Here is a 17,520-nt window from a genome sequence, read left to right as displayed (position 1 = left end):
TTTTGGACTTGTTGCTGGTAACAGTCTGGATTATCCTTTTCTTCTTTGGTCCGGAGCACACAGCGTCCATTCCTCCCAAAAAATACCTGAAATACTGCTTCATCTGAGCACAGTACACGTTTCCACTGTGTGATGGTCCATCCCAGATGCCTCCGAGCCCAGAGAAGTCGAAGGCGCTTCTGGACACTGTTAACATAGGGCTTCATTTTGGCACAGTACAGTTTTAACTGGCATTTGTGGATGTAACTACGTATTGTGGTATTTGACAAAGGTTTGCCAAAGTAGTCCTGAGCCCATGTGGTGATATCGCTTATAGATGAATGACGATTCTTGATGCAGTGCCGCCTGAGGGATCGGAGATCACGGTTGTTCAGCTTAGGCTTGCGCCCTTGTCCTTTACGCACTGAAATTCCTCCAGATTCCTTGAATCTTTTAATTATGTTATGCACTGTTGAATGTGAAATATCCAAATCTCTTCCTATCTTTCTTTGAGGAACATTGTTTTTAAACATTTCAATAATTTTCTCACGTATTTGTTGGCAAACTGGCGATCCTCGACCCATCTTTGCTCCTAAAGGATTAGACCTTTCTTGGATGCTGCTTTTGTACCAAATCATAATTACAATCACCTGTTGACATCACCTGTTTCAAATCACATCATTATTTAACCATTTTACCTCATTACTAGCCCTAAATTGCTCCTGTCCCAACTTTTTTTGAAATGTGTTGCAGGTCTGAATGACAGGAAAGGATGCATATTTACAAATGACATGAAGTTGACCAGACAAAACATGAAATATTTTGTGTTCATATTGTCTGCAATGAAATACAGGTCAAAGTACATTCAGAAATTAGTTTTCCATACTGTCCCAACTTTTTCTGATTTGGGGTTGTAAATGCACTAAATTAAAACTTCTGTTAATATTTAATTTCCAGAAACCTGCTGTCTTATATTTATAAATGAATGGCTTGTTTCCACCAAGCGGTACGGTTCAGTACAATTCGGGATGCTAAACCCTGATCGGGCATGTGTTTCCACCGCCAATAGCACTTTTACTTGATGGGCGTGGTGTAGCAATTAACGTAATTCTCGTGCGAAGAAGAAAGCGACACAGTAAACAACAATGGAGGACATACAGCAGATCTTGTTCCTGGATCTCGTCAGTATACACGCTTTGTTTGAGCTAAGGCTGCAGACTGCAAGGAAAAACACAGCCGAAAAAGCACACACAAGTGACTATTCTCTGTCAACCAATCAACGTTCTGCAGTGAGTCTAGCTCCACTAGCTTTAGTACCGGACTACTGTGCTAGGTACCCCAAAGGAGGTACTACTCTCACACACAGATTCTGTTTGGCCCTGCATATTACTAACACGTCCTTTAAATAAAACAAAAATGTTGGTCTCTTGTTTTCAATCCAGCACGTCCATGGGCGAACAGATTCTATTTTTGCTATTTAAACAACTTGGCGGTGGACGCAAAAAGTCGGCATCGGGCTGAAACTACCAAAAAAATACTTGCGTTGCGCCTGCCGTCGCATTGTGCCGGGTGTATAATAGGACCCACAGTTTTCTACCATTTTGCTAATAAAGTTTCTTTAGTCATTCGGCTATCCTGCATCCTGAATCCCAGTAGGCAAACCACCCTTAAACCTGGATTATACTCCAGTTCGGATGCGTACACAGACAGCTGCGGACAGCACGGACACGGACTACTTGTATTTATACTACTAAAAGTGTATGCTGTGGTCCACTTGGCGGATATGTTCCAGCATGTACACTTCCACACTTCCAATTTCCCTCCACAAATGATTGACATCTGGCTGCGCATACGCAGTTGGTGCTTTTGCAGCCTAGTGACTATGAGGTCACAAAAAATGGGAGGCATGCGGATGTCCACAAAGAGCCTCCGCATACACATTCTGATGATGATTTTGATCCCTCTGATGACGAGCTTTACAGATCCCGAAACCCGGGATCCCTTGCAGTGTGTTTTCTAAAATTCATTTTGATCTGTCATCAGAATGAGGACATTTTTTTCACAGTTGATCTTGTGAATGGATTAAAGCTGACCTTCTGACCACAGAACGGGTAAGTCTGTTTTCTTTGTTTAATGGTATGATAGGAAAAGTCTCCATTTGCATGAATTCCATTAAACAAAATTTTGACGTTTTTAACCCTCTTGAGTCGGCGGTCGCACCGGCGCGATTGGCTCTCTTTCTTTCTTATCAGTGCCAAAGAGAATCAAATAACTCTGTTGTTTTTTATCATTCAGGCAAGTGTTATACATCATTATAATCTGTTAAGTTTCTATTTTTTTGTGTACAGTCACAATAAAAACAAAAAATTAAGAAAAATTAAGAAAACACATGATGCTCGCCGATTTTAACTAAGCAAAAATGTTTAGCATGAGACTACTTTCAAAGTAATTTTTGTCTTGTTTCTAGTCTAAATATTTAAACATTCTTAAATCAAGATGCATTTACTAGATAAGTACAATATATAATATATAATGTCCTTTGTCCTGCTGCTCTCAGTCACATAGGTATCTGAAGCTCATTCCTTATGCATGTCATTATGCGGGCTATTATGTTCTTTTGTCCTCTCAGGTGATACTCATCATTATTCATTAGATATCACGCCTCCTTGCATACTGGCTTTGTGAAGAAAAACTGTCTTACAAATTTTAAATCAGTGTATTGTTTTATGTGAATGAGTAAGCTCAATGATTCTCACATCGGTTTGAAGCAAAAACTCTTGGCAACAACACCCATTATTCAAAAGTCTTGTGGACACATATCTATTGTGTGCCTTAATTTTAAAACAATTTTTTTTAGTTTTCTCAAAAAACATGCATAAACATTTTTCTCTCAAAAATATAAGCATGTACATACATGTTGCTCACATATTATGGTAGCCCAGTTTGTGCTGAATACAGTGTAATTACACTTTTGCCATTAATGTGTTTATAAGCATTCCTAGGGGTTTAATAGCTTCAATAGTCCCATAACTGCACAATTCGAGAACATTCGGATTATCTCCTCAGGGATGGAAGGGAAATTTCTGATAACAGCAGGGTTGCCAACTCTCACACATTTGGCGTGAAACACACGCTTTCAGGCTCTGTCTCACGGTCTCACTCTGCCCAACTCAATCTCACACCAAATTTCCAAACCTGCTTTTGATAATAAACAAAGTCTAAGCTTTTAAATTTTTAAGTTTTAATGCGAAATTCAAACAATAAATAGCATTTTGGCACTAATGTGGCATAACAGTTAAAGCCAGAGGCATTGAAAAACGGAGTTGCGACATGCTCTCATCTCCATGCGAAGCGCACGGTCACGTGGTTCACAGAGCGCTCAATACTTCCAGCGCTGTGTCAATACATTTGAATGGCTTAAGCGGATACACAACAGTTTCACTGTACAGATGTTTGCAGCACGTTTTGGTAAACAATACAGCATAGTGTGCATTGATTATTACGTCAACCATATTTACATGATCATTTTATTATGGAGAGTGATGGAGATCCAACTTTGTTAACATTAATGTTAATGTTTTTCTTGTATTTAGCCCTCAGGTATTTCTTACTAATTGGTCACACTCATACTCATTGGTGGTCAAATGTGACCATACACCTTAACTATTTTTCAATTAAATAAATGTTCTATATTCTGTGTTCTGTGTTGCCTGCTGCCCACTGCTATGCTGACGACACTCAACTCTACTTCTCATTTCAACCAGATGATCCATCGGTTGGTGTTCGTATCGCTGCCTGCCTAACAGACATCTCAGCCTGGATGAAGGAACATCACCTTCAACTTAAAGCTGTAGTCTACGATGTTGACGATGTCCGGCCGGACAGCTTACATTGGTCAATTTCTCCGCGGGTGTACACCCAATAGAGTGAATGGATTTTTTTCATTCTTTTTTCTCTTCATATTGTTAGGATTGTACTGTAGAACCATAACCAGCATCTAAACGAGGTTATTAATAATGAACAATCTTTGAAATCGTAGACCATAGCTTTAACCTTGCAAAGACAGAACTGCTTGTGGTCTCTGCCAACCCAGCACTTCACCACAATCTCTCCATTCAGCTAGGTTCATCAACCATAACTCCATCCAGGACACCCAGGAACCTTGGGGTTGTGATTGATGATCAGCTAAAATTCACTGACCACATCACTGCAACAACCCGGTCCTGCAGATTTGCGTTATACAACATTAGGAAGATTAGACCCTTCCTATCAGAGCATGCCACGCAACTACTGGTCCAAGCTCTTGTTCTCTCCAGACTGGACTACTGTAATGCTCTTCTAGCGGGCCTTCCGGCATGCACTATCAAACCCTTGCAACTGATCCAGAATGCTGCGGCGAGGTTGGTCTTTAGTGAGCCGAAGAGAGCGCACGTCACGCCTCTCTTCATCAGTCTGCACTGGCTGCCAATAGCAGCTCGCATCAAATTCAAGGCACTGGTGCTCGCCTTCAAAGCAACCACTGGCTCTGCACCAATATACCTAAACTCGCTCGTTCAGACTTACACACCCTCCAGGAACTTGCGTTTTGCAAGTAACAAAAAATAACAAAGATTCTCTGTTCTGTGCTAGATTAACTGAGACTTAACAGCACTTGCATATTGTTGTCCTTGACTGCTATAGTTGCTTCAATTGCCCTCATTTGTAAGTCGCTTTGGATAAAAGCGTCTGCTAAATGACTAAATGTAAATGTAAATGAGACGCGTGCAATGCAGCGCTAAGGCTATTGTCTGTTATATTGACTTCTTATAAAATAAGAAGCAACTATATTAAAAACATTGATTAAAATTAAGATACAATTTATACAAAATGAAAACAGGCCAAATAAATCTTGTCTAAACAGTTTTGCGTCATGTTGCATCAGGATTTATATTTAAACAGTATTTATGCGTTTAATATTCACAGATGCTAACTGAGCCTTTTAAACTTAGCCTACCTTACAATGAACTCTCAATCAGCTTTCCATGAGGAGAATTATTCCAAGATTATTACTCAAAGCAATGTATCTGAACCATAGCTTCACTAGTTGTGTTGCATGAGTTGATGTGTGTGGGGGCATTGACGCACGGATTGCCTGTATTTGAATCTGAATGAGCGGTCCGTGGGCGTGGCCGCATTAGCGGGTAATGAGGCAGTAATGAGTTGACTGATATCTCTTACTTTTCACACAGATTACATAAACATAGAATTTTTTTTTTTTTTTTTCGTTTTGATTTACATGATTTAATACCTGACATTTCAACGTTTCTTTAGACATTTGTCTCATGTTTCTGTGTCAAGTTCTCACTAAGCTACAGGTCATTTTCTGAAGAGAATCAGATTGGACATCATCGAGAGAGAGGCTGAAGATCGCGAATCATGTTTGTTTCCCTTATTTTGCAAAAAGCACAACAGTTTGTTTTTATTGTGACTGTACACAAAAACTTAACAGATTATAATGATGTATAACACTTGCCTGAATGATAAAAAACGACAGAGTTATTTGAGTCTCATTGGCACTGATTAGAAAAAAAGCAAGCCAATCACGCCGGCGCGACGGCCAACTCGAGAGGGTTAATAGACAGGATTTTAAGCTCAACTGACTCCAGCGGCTCAAAGGGAGCTCTCTGCAGTCCAGATAAGACAACAGAGAGGTCCCAGGAGGGGATGAGGTGTACTTTAAGAGAATTTAACCTCCTGGCACCTTACCAGATCGTGCTTCCCAAGTGACTTACCATCAACTGCATTGTTATGTGGCGTGGTGGTGGCAACATACACCTTCAAGGTGGAGGGGGACAGCCTCCGCTAGGGTGACCACCTGTCCCGCTTTGCGTTGTACCGCACAGCATTTTCACCCCTTGTCCCGAATGTCGCAAATTGATTCAGTATTGATCATATTGATCAGTCTGTTGATTTTTAATGATCATATTGAGAAAACATGCATGCGTTCTTTTGCCTTTTTAAGAAAGCATTTTATTTATTATTTTTGCGGCATCGTTTTTCACCTATATTTAACAGCGCTTCGTCAGAAGTAACATCCCGCCTTACACAAATACAACAGCCGTTTTTTAAATCCTATCCAATGGTTGAAAAGAAAGGAGCACACAAAATCACAAGTAGGTTATGACGGCTGTCAATTAAAATGTGGAGCGGTGATTCGTTCCATGTGTTCCCTGTCAGAAAACGAATGGATAGTGCTGTATATAAATTAATATATAAGATTAACTAATTTCATGTTGTTTTATGTTTTATTTGTTTCATTATTTATTTAGTTGGATTTTAGTTGCACTTGGTCGGAACTGTTTTAAAAATAGTTATCTGCATGATGCCTGCTGCCTTTGGGCTCAGTGATGTTGAATTTAAGATTATACAACAGTTTCAGGTTATGTTTTAGTGTTGGTAACATGTCCCACATTGTCCCACACAAACTTAGTAATTGTCCCACATTTGTTTTGTTTGATGGTGGTCACCCTAGCCTCCGCTCCAACCTCTCTTGCAGTAAAGAAAGCACAGAACTGATCAGGCATCTTTGGGGTCTTCCTGGTGGGAAGAACACCACTCAAAACACAGATTAAGGGTATGCGCACAGAGTAGAGGGGGCTCAAGCCTGAGTGATAGTGTCTAGCACCACCGGTGGTAGGCCACTTAAGTCCTCTGTGTATCATCCAGAGACCACACATGAAGGTTCCAGAGGTCTGGATGCGGTTACTATATGGTACCCCGTCCCTGAAAAGGAAAGCAGGTCATTCCTTAGGGGAATCCGCATAGTAGGGGCTTTTGCTGGGATCCATTAGATCAGGGGTGTCCAAAGTCTGGCCCGCGGGCCAAATGCGGCCCGGGGATGAATTTCAAACGGCCCGCAGCGTGTCTATTAAAATGTATTATATGTGGCCCGCCACGGATCATTTACAAATCATGCAGTTTCACGATGTCACCGCAAGGTGGCAGTACTAGACTTTAGGCCAGGGAAACAGCGCCCAAAGCGGAACGAAACAGCGCTGCTTGTGCTCTGCGCAACTCGCGAGCTCTGACTCTGAACAAATGTGTTTACCTGCTGACTGTCTCGATCACGCGCCCACTAAACAGCCTTCCGAAGCCCGTGAGAAGTGTTCGAGTTCAGCGCTGAGGTCTCCGGTACTGAATCTCTCTGTGATTTGATTTAATTTAAATCCAGTTAAACAGCGCTGACTTAATAAACAAAACTAACGTGCAAATCAGCTGAGCCGATTCAAAATCATTTTCAAACAACAATTCGCATTTCGAATTTATCATGGATTTACTGTGGTAACACCTGTAACCCTGGTAATTTGTCAGAAATGTAGGTTAATATCTAATTTTATTTAATTTGTAATGTAGACATGTATTACATGAGTAATAAAGGCCAAATTGCAGACTATTTTTTGTCATAAACTTGCAGTTTTGTGCATTTGTATTTATATGTCTATAGACTAAATACTATTCTATATATATATATGTATTACTTTTTGCCTTGTGCGCCCTTTAAAAAATGCTGTCATTTAGTATTTTTGTCCTGTTTCTAGTCTAAATATATCTAAAAATTATATCTAAAAGATGTTACGAGATAAGTTAAATGACATTAGATATTTTTTCTTGTTTTCTGGAAAACACTATTTAATTGAAGTGAGTTTTTGTTTATAAGCAAATATATCTGCCAATGGGGTAAGAAAAATAATGTTTCTGTTTGGAATCTTTAAGGAAGATTTTGGAAGATTATTTTTCTAATCCATTGGCAGATAATTTAGTTTGTTTCAAGCAAAAACTCAATTCATTTAGATTTTTTCCCCAGGAATCAAGAAAAAATATGTAATTTTCCTTAACAAAAGCATCTTGATTTAAGAATTTTTTGATATTTGGACTGGAAAAAAGACAGAAATACCAAGTCAGAAAAGCATGTTTTGTAGTGTGGTTTTACCTGTGGTGATCTAAATAGAGCACTTATTAAATTTAAATAAGAATAGAGTTCTAACTCCGTAATAATATTAAAATTTCACCCATTAAAACTTTTTGGTTGATGAAAGTTTTACAGATATTGTTAAATATCTATACATTTCCTGTGTCCTATCTCAAGCTACTCTACTGTCAGCTCAATCTTTTGTCAAATAAGAAAAGGGTATATAATAGAATATATATATATATATAATATATAATAGAAAAGGGACCGGCCCCCAGGTATGTCCACAACATCAAATCCGGCCCCCTTTAAAAAAAGTTTGGACACCCCTGCATTAGATGGTGGAGTCCGGAAGCGTGAGCTGTCATGACATCTCATCGGCCACATGATTGAGCTTGCACGGAATATACATTGCACGGTGCCATCTCACTATCTCCTGTAGAGCAGCATCCCTCATCTCTGGGCCCCCCATCTCAGGGCAGTGTAGATGACTGTTGGGAAGGCTTAGCGGTGGCCTGAGAAACAGGCTGCGTCACTTTCCTGTGTGCGATGCTAGACATTGCTGTCGAGATTTTGCTTTCAACCATTCTGGAAGAGGTGTTAGTGAGCCAGCAGGGGGTGGTCTGTGTGGGTCCTAACACCCCAGTATAGTTATGGGGACATTATACTGTAACAAGCACTGTCCTTCGGATTAGAAATTAAACCAAGGTGGTTAAAGGGAGACTCTGTGGTCATTAAAAATCCCATGGCACTTCTCATAAAAGAGTAGGGGTGTAAACCCAGTTTCCTGGCGAAATTCCCTTTGTTGGCCCTTACTGATCACGGCCTCTTAATAATCCGCATCCATTGACTCTATCCATCTCCCTCCGCTCCACCTATAGCTGGAGTGTGGTGAGTTTATCGCCGGCATTGTACAGTGGCTGCCGTCACATTATCCAAGTGTATGCTGCACACTGGTGGTGGTTAAAGGGAGACCCCTAATGCGATTGTAAAGCGCTTTGGGTGTACAATAGTACATATGAAAGCCCTATATAAATGTCTCATTCATTCATTAATTCATTCCAGAGCAGGTGTAGATGCCAAAGGGGGACGCCCTCTGCAACGCACAGACTAGGGGCCGGCCGGAGAAAGCAAACTTTGTCTAAACCTTGCAGAGATGTGGAATGCAGACAGAGTTGAGTCCAGTTCCTGGACATTGTCTGGCCGAGGGCCCACGCAGTGACTTTCTCCGCCCTGCACAGTTTCTGCATCAACCCCAGCTCAGAACTACCCTTGTGCAGCTCTTTGAGAGCTTTTGCCTGATGGACCTGCAGGGTGGCCATGGCATGCAGGGCAGAGGTCACCTGTTCAGCAGCATTGTAAGCCTTAGCAGCCAAAGCTGTCATCGTGCAGGACAGTAACCTTAGGAATTAACAGTATCTGTATGCCACAGCAGTCGCAGGCTTGCATCGGTCACCTCACATTAGTAAATGTGGCTAATAAACTAGCCTTTTAACTGATCGCTTCAGTACTTCAGTAAACATACAAATATTAAACAACCTGTACCTCTGCTCAGCCATGCCTTTTATTTTTGTTTTCATTGTATTGTTTTGGTTTATGGAATTAATAATTATAATAATAATAATTAAATGCTTATAATGTTGTTAGCCTACCGGAACCGGTAATAACCTTATTTTCAGGCTTCTGATTGGCCAACATGGCTTTTGACAGCGTTTCATTGCGTGTTTTTGTGTTTTCATGTGGATGGAGATTTTTTTTTTTTAAACAGTGCTTGTGTGGACAATTTTTTTTAAACAAAGGAGGCAAAATTCTGTTTATAAAAATAGCCTATTTTAGGCCTAGTCCTCACGTAAACATAAATGCAAGTTCTACCTCCTGAAATCACTAAATCAACTAAATCCTTGGTGTTTAATTTACATTGATCTGTGTTTATATGGAAACCACCAACAGTGTTAAAAGTAACACTGAAGCAGTGTTAGAGTTAATTAGAAGATGACTGAGGATTATTGAAGATACCTGATGAAAACAGCTAGGGTTGCCAAATTCTGTAAAAGAAAATAAAGGACAATCGTGGTTCTTTATAGGAAAATAAGGGACAGTCAAAGTGTCAGTATCTGCAGTTAAGTATAAGGTACTCAGACAAACACATTTGGGTCATTCTGTGTCAAAATCAGCTAAATTTCAGAAACTTTCCTGGCTCAAATTTTTTATTTTCTTTCTGAAGAAAGACAAATATAAATTAAGAAAAAGACAACATATTAAATGTGATGGATGTGTATTTACTTAGTAATTCAATATTTTGTTGTGGGGGTCAGAATGACAATTTTCATAGGGGTGTAAAATGGCTTTAGAAAGATGGCAGCATCATTATTTTATTTTTACACAGAGATTGGTAGGTCCAGCCCTCTACAATGTGAGTAAAACACTCGCATATGCGAGTAAATCGTCACTCAGGGCGATTAAATAATATGTATCATTAGCAATTGGCTAATAAATTCTCAGATTTTACTCGCCAGTGTGTGTGTGTGTTAGATGCTAAGAATAAGTTTAGCATAAATATATTTTTGCTCGCTGAACACTCTGAATGAGCGCTTGAGAGTTTCCCTCTCATCAAGCGATCTATACAATTTCAAATCAGCTCATCTGATGTACTGTAAATTCTAGTGTGAAAAACTGTCGCTTTGCTGAGCATGTTTCTCACACACACACGCGCGCTTTTTCTGTCAAAATAACGGAGTTCATTTGGATTATTCAGCTTTTAAGAACAAGCAGAAGATATGCCGTTTTTTCCCGGTAATGGGTGGAACTAATGCGCACACAGCAATCTCATTGGCTGGCGCTCATCTTTTCCTGTCCCTGTTTTGATTTCAGCAAATCAGTTTGAACGAATGCTTCAACGTGATTAATAATATGAACCCAGCAGCTCATCAATGCTTAGTGCGTTGTATATTGTTATTAATAGTAGAATTAGTAGTAGTAGTATTATCTTTTAATAATATAATATAATTACTATTATTATTTTTTTTACAGAAACACCAACAATATCTTAAGCATCACCACCAGTCCAAAGTTCAGTTAAATAACAAATATGCATTCATAAATGCTTTCCAACAGTTTTAGTTCTAAATATAGCTGCAAGCAGCAATACCAGGGCCAAGCACAACAGAAGCAAACAAGGAAGCTAGCAGCAGACCAACTCCAAAAATGAGTGAAGACATTTGAAGCAAAAATTTTAAAACCCCATATTAAAACATTGAGTTGTATAGAGGCAATTTCATATTTTGTTTAATTATAGCGCCACCAAGAGGCACAATCCTACAATTGTTATATGTGTCTTCGGAGTGAGCACATACATGTGTGTGTCAATTTTGGTGAAAATATCTCATTTCTTTTTGGAGTTATAGACATTTATATGAAAAAACATGTAAAAAATGACTGACACCTGACTTTGATTGGATTTTACTACCCCTTACAATCAATATTTTGACATTCGGGCCTGCCTTCATGACTTTCGACCTATGTTTCCGAACTTCTGATGCTGGTTTCGTCTCGATCAGACTAGCGGTTTCGAAGATATTAGGAAATAATTTTAGCCGCTAAATTACAACACTGCACAAACCATACACCGAATCCTGGCAAGTTTGGTATCGTTGGACTCGGCAAGGATTCAGGAGACAAAAAAAGTTACTCTCATGAAAATAAGTCAATCTCACCCAAAGTTATAAGCATAAAAAAAAAATTTGCCCTTTCAGGGCATCGTGCTGATGACCCATACTGAGTTTCGTAACAATCCGTTCATGTGTTCATAAAATACAGCATTTTAGCACATAATTCAAAATGTCTGACAGCCAAAATGGCCGATATGGTACAATTGGATATCAGATGTCTCAACATGTTGCCTTGAATCTAAAGAGACCACTTTTATAATTTTTGGACTAACGGTTCAAAAGTTATAAGCAAAAAAATACATTTTTCATATCTCCGGACCAGTAGGCGGCGCTGTGCCGAAACGCTGCATGTTGCCTCAGGTCATGCTTGTGCTGACATGTACCAAGTTTGGTCTGAATACAATAAGGCATTGCGAAGATACAGCCTTACGCCTGTTTTTGCAAGTGCTTTGTAAAATTTGTTCACGCGTTTATCAAAAACAATTTGACAAATCAACTTGAATTCCATAACTTTTTGTCAGCACTGGCTGAAGATGATCTGGTTTAATTGTAGTGCAAATTGGCAGACCGTCTAGGACGAGTTCGCAAAAGTAGGTTTTTGGGAAAATTCCAAACAGCGGGAAATTTATAATGATGGGAAATGACGTCATGTGATCGAATCAGAGGAAAAAAGAATTTTGTTTCTAGCCCTTAAGGTTCAAAAGTTATTAGCATAAACATGAGTACACATTAGGACAGGTGGTCGCGCTAGAGGGATTGAGTTAGAGACACCAAAATTTGCTATGGTGACAGATCAGACTGTCCTCTATTAGTGTGCCAAATTTCGCAACTTTTTACCATACGGTTCTATGGGCTGCCATAGACTCCCCTGGCGGAAGAAGTAGAAAACGGGAACGGTTTAAATTTTTTAAAAATGAAACGAGGCAGTGGTGTTTTATGACATATTTTGTACGCGAACTTCTGACTTGCGTCCGTGACTTACCAAGTTTGACTCCGGAGAACGAACTCCCGAGGACGGGAGGACACTAGTCCGCCTACTCTGCTAATGGACAAGCAGCGTTCTTGACAGTATCACAAGTATATATTTGTATATTTTAGGATACAATAAAACGAAATATATGATAAAACACCACTCTGCCTCTTTTCATTTACATTAAAAAAACATATTATAGCCACACAAATGTAGTGCAGGCAATGCATATTATCTTCAATGCATGTATATAACAAAACGAAATATAAAAAAACCCGGCCTCTTTTCGTTTACATTTAAAAATATATATATATTAATATGTGTGAATATATAGGCTATGATTATCACTGTAATAAAATGAAATATGACATAAAACACAACCCAGTCTCTTTTTGTTAAATGTCAGTTTATGTGTGATCAATAGCCATTATAAAAGTATAAGTAAAAAGTATAGGAAGCTATACAATAAAAAAAGTAGGGCTGTCAAAAGATTAATCGCGATTAATCGCATCCAAAATAAAAGTTTGTGTTTACATAATATATGTGTCTGTACTCTGTTAATTATTATTTATATATAAATACACACACAAGCATGTATATATTTAAGAAAAAAATATTATTTTTATATATAAAACATTTATATTTATATATATTATATAAATGTATATACAGTATATACATGCAAATATTTCTTAAATATATACATGAATGTGTGTGTATTTATGTATAAATAATAATTAACAGAGTACACACACATATTTTATGTAAACACAAACTTTTATTTTGGATGCGATTAATCTTTTGACAGCCCTAAAAAAAGCAATTCAGTCAAACAAAGTCAGCGCTAGGAGACTACAACGGTAAAGTTTAATAGCTTAAAAATATAAAGTTATGAAACTTCACTTTGCCCTCAGACAAAACGATCTGTCAGGGAACAAATTATAGATTAATGAGAGCAAAGATCAGCCGTTAGATCCACACAAGACGAGACGAATCATATCTCAAGTTTAACCACTACAGAGACATCAGAGCCAGCGGCAGACGGCAGAATGACTGGCCGAGGAAAGGCGCCTCTCGGCGGGCTCAATGATCGATTGAGCGCCGCTGAACCACTGGAACTCACAACTCCGAAAACGGCAGATCAAATTTTCAAAAAGGCACTATCTTTATAAATAAACCACAGATTTGAGCTTTAAACAACTACATTCTCGCCTGAAAAGGACTTAAAACTATATTTTGTGAAACATTAACACTACCAGAGGGCTCTCGCTAAGACTCATTCGTTTAGCCAAAGGGCCAAGCTGGTATATCAGATTTTTGCCGAATCCAGTCGGTAAGACAGCGATAACATCTTTTTTAGATATGAAGGCTTCGAGTGTTGTTCTTTGCTCGGGTTTTAACGAAAAGGAAAAGTTTAAATCGCTTAAAACAGACACGTTAGCTGATTCGAACAAGTGATGTTCCACGGTGGCATCCATCTTTGTATTGTACAAAATCTGCTTCACCATCGCTGCGCTGTCGTCATCGTGTAAAGCCCGCCCCAACGTTTCTGATTGGTGCCGCGATTTAAACGGATTAGAAATGGGTTTGAATGGGCTCTTTGCCAGACTACTTGCAGAGCATATCTAAATTTGCCGGAAGTTGTCTGGGTTTTCCCAGGCTAAATCTTTGTTGCATTTTTTGATCAACGTTTGCACGCCTGTAAATAATTTTGAAGATATGTTAATATCCTTTTAGATTCTAATTCTTAAAACACTTTTTACTTTTGGCTCCATGAGTAAATTAGTACACACTTTTCAATGGTCACACATTTTCTGTACAACAAATAATATTGAAACTAAAAATGTATCTCGTTTTTTTCTATCAACACAATTGAACATTACTGTCTGAATGCCATCAATACTATTTTTCCCATATTTTGCCTGTAACTCTAAATGTATTCAATATATCTAAATATCCTTCTATATTCTCATTCTTAATACACTTTTATTTTGTAACCTTAATTTTAAAGGCCCTATATTGTGCAGTCCCATAGATAAAATGCAGCTCCATGCTCATTTTACTGAATATTTATTTTCTACACCAAGTGATGTTAAATATCATCAACCTCTATTCAAAATGAGAAACTTAAAAGTTTTTTTTTTTTAAAGCATAATAACTGAACATCTTTGAAATTTCAGCCAATAGTTTTTTTTTAAACAATGGCACTTCAAATTTTGAACTAAATATTGTTGCATATTCTGTTTATTATATAAGTGTGTTTATCTTCCAACTCTCCAGCAGTTATACTGCCCTGTCTTGTGGATACACAGACAGTCAACTCGATCTGCCTTTAGCCTACACAGCCGAACACAATACACATACACAAACACTAATACTGTCTGTACATCAATATTCTAGATGAGAGATAATATTGATCATTTTAAGCAAATAAAAGTCAAACCTGAGTGCTGTCTCCCTCTGTGTGTGTCTTTCCACCTCAAGAGGTCTAAATAGCAAATCAAATTCCTCTGTTTTTTATATAAACACATACAGGCTTCCTTGAAATCACATGACAGCAGTTCCTTCAAATCACACCACAGCTCTTCCTTGAAATCACATGACAACGTAGAAAGCGAAATTGGCAAGGTGTGTTATGCAACATAAACCACGCGGTATTAAAGAGACAGTTCGCACAATGGGTCCAAGTAAAGTTGTTTACAAATGTGTCCGCTGCAGCTCAGTATACGCAACAATTGAAGATATTAGAAGAAATGCTTGTCATAAGAGTTTTATAGTAAAAATATAACATATCAACATGATGATGTATTTATTTGTATTTTTTAGCTTAATTGCAAGGCAAGTTTATTTAAATACCAAATTTCATACACAGTGGTAATTAAGTGCTTTACATACAAATGAGAAAGAAAATACAAGGTATTAAAAAAGTAAGAACTAGAAATAAAATGATTTAAATTAGAATTGATTATCAGGAGATAAAAAAGTTAATTAAATGGGATGTTCTCTTTTATTCTGGACTGGCAGTGATTGCATCGAGCGTATTTTGCAGTATTAAACACGTGTTATATCGATTTCATCAGGCTCCGAAAATTCTTCAAAAAGAACACAAAGAATGGCCTTCTCAGCTACCACAGTTGCAACTCTTGCATCATCACAACAGGGTGTTCAACACACCACCGTTTCTGTTTAAAAAAACGTTTTGTCGGGGCTGAACGCAGCCCTAGGCTGCGTTCGAAACCGCATACTCTCTTGAGTAGGTACTCATTTTCAATAAGTACTTACTTAACGAGCTCTAAAAGAGTAGGTACTTTATTGCCTGATCTCGTTAAGTATGAATGCGAGCCTCACTTTATGCGCCATGTTGACGTTATCATGTGACCTACGACGTTATCTCAAGCGCAACGACTTGAAAAACGAGGGACAGGTTTAATTAATCGATCTATAAATATCTTAATATTGATTAAACTTGCTAATTTTGTGTTCTTGTTGAAGAAACAGCTGCCCATTTATTTTGTGATATTAACCCTACTAATCTGACCCAGTTTTATCCTTACCAAAACCCAAAATCGTGATCTCTTTAATATTTTGTAATTTCTTTATTTTATATGCCAAACAATTCATCCACAAGCAAAATTGGCCTAAATCTCCTTTATATTTTCCTTTTTCTTGTTAAATTTAACTCCTGTTTCATCCCTCAAGCTTATGAAAATTTTTTTTTATTGCATTATGATGAATTATTCAAAGATATCTAACCTTGTTATTGTTTTGTCTTTGTATATATGCAAACCCATGATATTTGTTTTATCATTATGATTGTTTAAGATACAACCATGTAATTATAAAATAAAAGATATGAGTGACAGGTGCAGTGACAGCTCGAAGCATCAGTAACTCCACAGCCCGACCTGTGCAGTTTCCCTCAGAGTTTGCACAAAGACGTCTTTCAGCTACTCACCTTTGGAGAAAACTGTTGATTTTATACTCAAAAAATGTAAGTATCACTATTCAAAATTAAGATTACCCCAGAATGAATTGCATTGCCAGCCTTAACGCTTACCATAATATTAACAAATGCTGACCAATACTTAATTATATATACTTTTTCTTTTTTACTGAAAATTATATTGTTTCAGTAAAACAAGCAAAATGCATATGACATAGCGATGCATGAATACACACTAGACAAATGCAGCCGATGTGAATACCAATTTTCAGTCAAGCAATGCATAAATGCATGAGTTAATAAAATATTTTATTTACTGACAACAATAGGAAACATGAATTAATGAGTAAAAGAGTGAATAAAAGTAAACATCACAAATGAATAAGTCACCAACACATGAAACAAAGCTTTATTCAAACGTATTGTTCTAACAAACCATAACACATTTACAGGCGGTGAAGCCCACATCTGCTTCCATCTCAACACAGCTGTGCTTCTGTGGCTTTATATTGATGAAGCAGTTGACCACCGTGAACACCTTCACCTGTCCCAGCCGTCCATCATGTTCCTCCTGAACCCCACAACCCTGAAGCAAGAGTGAGAACATGTGCGGGACAATCTCTGACTGCTGATGTGTCTGCTCCAAACATCCCTGTGCCTGCTCTCCATCAGCATGACTACTGAAAACGCTTTATTCATGTTGTCAGCATCCCATTTCTTGCCATGTTTAATTTAATATTTGTACAAATACATGCTATTTGTATTGTAGCTTTATGACTTTTGTGGTGTAGTGGGCTAAACACTGAACTGATAAGCTGAAGGTTTCCTTGAGCAAGGCTCAACCACAGGAGCTCTGCAGCAAATGCACAGACATCAAGAATCAGAAAAGTGCTGAAATAACTCTGTTTGAAATTAAAATAAAATACAATTGTGGTGAAGTGAGTGACTCATTGCCACGTCACCCTCATTACATATATGGCCAATAGGGTTCTGTCCCTTGGGGTATATAGAG

At 38.2% G+C, this 17,520-nt stretch overlaps 1 protein-coding gene across 1 annotated transcript in view; it reads right to left on the bottom strand.

The window, feature by feature from the left end:
* Window positions 1-15,125, bottom strand: part of LOC307128963 (interferon-induced very large GTPase 1-like) — a 34,274-nt gene extending 19,149 nt beyond the window's left edge. Inside the window, exon 1 of the mRNA XM_079821054.1 lies at window positions 15,009-15,125. The gene's annotated coding sequence lies outside the window, so the exon portion shown is untranslated. The remainder of the gene's footprint in view (window positions 1-15,008) is intronic.
* Between the last annotated feature and the right edge of the window lie 2,395 nt (window positions 15,126-17,520).

Source organism: Gobio gobio, assembly GCF_949357685.1.
Source record: "Gobio gobio genome assembly, chromosome: 7".
Classification (NCBI taxonomy): domain Eukaryota; kingdom Metazoa; phylum Chordata; class Actinopteri; order Cypriniformes; family Gobionidae; genus Gobio; species Gobio gobio.
Note: the sequence above shows the minus strand (reverse complement) of the source record. Positions and strands in the feature narration are given on the sequence as shown.